Below are 5,402 nucleotides of genomic sequence, written 5' to 3'. Positions count from 1 at the left end.
GTGGGGCCAAGGCCTCCTGGGTTTGAGAGCATCAGGGTTTCACCAACTTGGCTCCGGAGCATGAGGCTGCCATTCCCTCACAGGGACTGGAAGAATGGGGATGTCCAGAGCGGAGGGCATCGAGTTGCCAGGCCAGTGTCCCTCGAATGCAGGTTGGAAGCCCTGGGCTGAGGGACGTACACCTAGAATTTAGAGAGCTTGGCCAACATCCAGAGTGTGGAGGGCAGGGCCCCTGCCTGGAGGGTCTCAGAGAATGGATTCTTTTCAGGTCTTCAGGGCGGATGTCAGCGCTTCTGCTGGGAAATTAGACTTGGTTGATTGATGTCTGTTAGCCCTTCTTCCCATCCCGTGTCTCCCATTTGGAATGGCAATGTCTACCGTGCCTGTTTCATCATTAAGCATTGGAAGCAGATCATTTGTAGTCTAGATCACAGGCCCACAGGTGAAGAGTTTTGCCCGAGGATGAAATTTGACCTTGGGGGTGATTTAAGACTCTGAGGGTGATCTGATGGTGTGAGAAAGTCTTTTGCATGTGACAAGGACAGGAATTTTGGTGGGATGTCTAGTTACAGGGTGGGGCAAAAGGTGAAAAGTCATGTATTCGATGGTGTGTGTGCCCTCTCTCCCTGCCTCACCCACCCCCACCTTAAATAAGTCTCAACTTGGCTGGGCCATGATTCCCAATAGTTTGGTTTACGTAACAATGTTAATCATTCCCCCACGATGAGGTCTGATGTGATCAGCCAATCGATCATAAAGGGATTAGGGTGGAATGCAGCACCCTTACTTGGGTCACAGCCCTGATCTGATGGAAGGGGCATGTCTTACAAGAGATAAGAAGAGAGGGAATTTAGCAGAGAAGGAAGGACCTAACTGCCACCAAGAAACAAACTAAAAGTGGAGTGCATCCTGGGTCCCCTGTGCTGAGAATCTCCTAGACCCACGGGGAAGATTGGTGCTAAGACACATGGAGAACGTCAGACCCTTAGATGCCGAAAAGAGACAAGGGCCTTCCTCCAGAGCAACAGAGAACAGAAGCCTGCCCCTGGAGCTGGCATCCGGAACTTGGTGCCAGTTAGCTGCCCTAACTTTGAGAACTACATTTCTGTTGGTTAAAACTGCTATTAAGCAAAGACATTGCCCATCAACATGACTTGGGCTGTTATGTGAAACTGGGTGTTTCCTTGTTTCAGCAACTAATAGAATTACAACTAATCCTGAGGCACAGAGAGGGCAATTAACTTGCCCAAAGTCATCCAGAGAGAAAGGGCAGAGCAGGACACGAACCCAGGCCACCTGGTTTCATAGGTAGTGAGTTTTCTTAACCACTAAGGATGCAGCAGCGCCTTATGCACGAAAGCCTCCTCAAAACCAAACCCTGTCTTTGAGTTGATACCAGCTGGTGGTGACCCTATAGACAGAATAAGAACTGCACCTATGGGTTTTCGGAGACTGTAACTCTTTCTCAGAGTACAAAACCTCACCGTCCTCCCATGGAGTGGGTGACCAACTGTGTAACCATGACCACCAAGCCTCCTAGAAGTAAGAAAAAGGACAATTCTGTGTGCCCACTCTTCCGAGACTGAAAATTATTTAATCCTCAAACTGAAGGTTGGCCCTAGTATTATGCTCATTCTACAGATGAAAACACAGAGGCAGAGGCCCTCCGTGGTAGAAATGTGGTTCACACCCAGCTTCCCTGCCCGTCCCCACCTTTTATTCCCTTGCTCACCTCCCATGGAGGAGTGAGCAGGTTCTGAGATTCCCAATTCCATCCCAGCACAGGTTTCTAACTCCAGCCCTCTCTGGGGGCTCCCAAGGTATGAATTCTGTCAAAATGCATTCAACACTACACTAATAACAGAGTAGGAAATGCAATTCAAAAGTCTTGTGACCCCGTGTGACCCTCACCCCCCAACACACACACACACACACACACACACACACACTTCTCAAACAGCTTGATAGAGTACAATGAGCTCCGTGGGACATTATTCATACCTCACCTCTGCCTATTCCTAGGGCTTTGAGAAGGCTACTTCTCTCTGAGCCTTAGCGATCTCTTCTACAAGACGGTGACCATGGCCACACCCACCTCCTCGGTTTGTTGCGGGCACAGAGCATGTGCACAAAGAGCCCGGGACAGGGCTGTCCCGTGAGCATCATTGCACCCAACGTGGGCCAGCCCAGAAGCAGAGCCTTGCCCTGCAAGTTCGCACCATTTCCTGCCAGTCTAGTCCTCCCATTCCTCACCCCAGTTCTCCCTCCGTGAGTCAGAGAAGGACCCTGGTGCTCAAGGCCTGGCCTTCCAGTCTCATTGAGCCCCCCACTCCTTGCTGGGATGGTGACAAGGGCAAGGGGTGAGGGTCTCAATGAGACTGGAAGGCCAGGCCTTGAGCACCAGGGTCCTTTTTTCCAGAGGAGGAGGCCAAATTGCTTAGCAACACAGCTGGGGGGATGGGTGTCAGGGGAAGCTCAGGCAGCCCATCCTTTTGTATCCTGCATCGCAGAGACCTGATACTAAATGGAGAGGTGGATGGGGAAGTGGAGAAGATCCCGGATGCTGGGCAACACCTCCTTTTCCTGTGATCACCTTGATCACCTACCTTCCTAATCCCCATGGCCCTTACCCTCGGCTGTTTTTCCCTTTGACAGGCAGAAGCGCAGAGACACATTCTAGACATCTGTGTAAGCCTCATCTCTGCGGCCGTGTAGAGAAGGGCCAGACGCAGGGCCACCTCACATGTCCGCCATGCCCTTCCCGAGTACATCCTAGACAGTGTCACGAATCCTTGCAATGTGCTCTGACCATGGGGCTGTCACTGTGGTTCCAGTAGAAAAGGCCCAAGACGGTCCCACAGTGAGGAAACGGGCATGCCCGGATTTACTGCCAACTTGAATATGCTGGCATCTTTCCTCACAAGCTGGGCATGATGGTTTTAGGACCTAGTGTCCCAAGAGGCCCAAGATTAACCTCTCCCCGCCCCCTGTCACAAAGGAGATGAGCTGTGGAGGCAGGGTTCAGTTATTTGTCCCTGCTGGCTGTATGTGTGCATGTGGAGGGGGGATGAGGGTGGGTGTCTTTGGAGGGGGAAGACCTAGAGGTGGGCTCCGTCCCACAGACAGAGGCAGGAATGCTGCTCTGCTGGGTCAGGCTGGCGCAGTATCTACACGCCCGATGTTGAAGCAAGTCCCCTGGCTGGCATTCCAGAGAGAGACACGTGGGCCTCGCTGGGGCCAAGATCTGGCAGCAAAGAGTAAACACGTGTCACCCAGGTCACAGAATAGCCCATGGGAAGCCCAGGTCTCTAGGGCTCCCTGCTGTTGCTAGGGCCAGGAGAGGTGGCCAGAGCAACCCAGGGCCCCCTTCTGAACGCTATCTCTGAATCCCCCTCAGTACTTATTAATAGTGTGGCTGCCATCACCATAGTTGTCACCTTAACAGCAGTCACTGTGTCCTTACAGCAGAGATCAGTGAGACGGAGATCACCGCTTCCATCTGCTAGGGGAGAAAACCAAAGTTCAGAGAGGGTGTCTGCGATCAACAGCTAGGACCCAGACCGCTGACTCTGTGCTTCGTATCATTCTGCCTTTAAATGTCCAGTGTGAGGAAGGAGCCTGGGGAGGGAGGGGGGAATCCACCCCCTCGCTTCCCCCCAGACTGCACTTCTCAGGACTATGGATTCCAACATGGCTTATCTGGTTCAACACACAGGAAAGGTGATGTCAACAATCGTTGCAAATAAAGCTTCACCAATTTCTAAAACCTAGACTGAGATGACTTACTGTTTGCTAAAAAACAAAAACCCTACTGCTATCTAGTGGATTCTGACCCATAGCAACCCACCCTGCAGACCAGAGTGGGGCTGCACCTTGAGATTTCCCAAACCTTTCCAGGAGCCGAAAGCTTCATCGCTCTCTGGGAGAGCAGCTGGTCAGTTAGAACTGACTGAGTGCACTTGATTCAAGCCCTGGTGCTTTCAGTCACTCCTGTGCATGTGAAAGTGGACGTTGACTAAAGAAGACCTCATGCATTCGAGTTATGGTACTGGTGAAACATGTTGACAGTACTGTGTTGCTGACTGCCAAAAGAACAAACAAATCTATCTTGGAAGAAGCACAGCCAGAATGCTTCTTAGGAACAGGGACGGTGAGACTGCGTCTCAAATACTTTGTGTTAGTCTGGGTAAACTAGAGAAACAAACTCACAGAAACTCATATATATATATGTTTTATACATAAGATAAGTGTATATTCAGAAAGCATCCCAACCCAGTCCAGTCCAAGCCCATAAGTCCGACTTAGCCATGTGTCTGACACTGATCTACAAAGTCCTCCTCAAACTCACAAAATACACAATAATGCCAAATGCAGGAGGATCACAGGCCAGTGGGTAGAAAGTCTTTGAATCCAGTGGCGGTGTAAGCATCTCAGCACTGGCAGGGGTCTCCACAGGGCTGTGCCAGCAAATAGGGCTGCATCAGAGTAGGTCCATGTGGCTTCTCCTCAGGGATGTCTCACAGGAAGTGAGCCTTGCCAGCTGAGGCAGGGAATTAGCTAAGGCAGCTACACCCTGGTCCGACCATCAAAGAGCAAGACACCTGAGAACTAGAAAGGGGAGGCTATTTATCACTCTGCCCTTCAATGAATCCCACATGTGTTTATTGGCCAGGTTGGCACAACAAACCTTAACTAACTCATACTTAGAAATGCTACCAGGAGAGACCAGTCGCTGGAACAGGATCTGGTGCTTGGTAAAGTAGAAAGGCAGTTAAAAAAAAAAAAGAGGAGAGCCCTCTAGGTGAGGTATGGACCCCTGGCTGCCACAGTGAACTCCAGCATAGCACTTGCAAGGAGAGGGCAGGACCGGCATGCTTTGTTCTGTTGCTCACAGGGCTGCTCTGACTCCGAATGGACTGGATGGCCCCTAACAACAATGGGTGACCACACACGGATGTACAGGAAAGGGAAGAAGGCTGCTTTACAAACAGCTACTGACATAGGAGAAGCATTTCCTTCAAAGTCAGGGACACAGGAGGGATGACTTTGGTGTCCCTTTGGTTCCAACCTCATCTCACGGGGGCTCTGACTCCTATCATCAGTGACTCATTGACCATCCTACTAAAGGCCAATGCAATAAGGCAAGAAAAGTAAGTACAGCACAGGTGTAACGATTAGAAAGGACACGATGAAGGTGTCTTTCCTTGCAGATCACGTGACTGCAAGGTAGCCTTGAGAGATTCACATGGAAAGCAATTAGCACGTATGAAATTCCAGTGAGATCCAAGATCGACATACAAAAATTTTTGGGTTTCTTTAGTTGTTGTTGTGGTGGCGGTGGTGGTGTGTGTGGGGGGTGGGGGGCGGAATGTGGAGTCAACTCCAACTCAAACCCACCCCAT

The sequence above is a fragment of the Echinops telfairi genome, unplaced genomic scaffold (genome assembly GCF_000313985.2).
Source record: "Echinops telfairi isolate 266 unplaced genomic scaffold, ASM31398v2 ScPeMD7_3;HRSCAF=10, whole genome shotgun sequence".
Taxonomy (NCBI): Eukaryota; Metazoa; Chordata; class Mammalia; order Afrosoricida; family Tenrecidae; genus Echinops; species Echinops telfairi.
Note: the sequence above shows the minus strand (reverse complement) of the source record.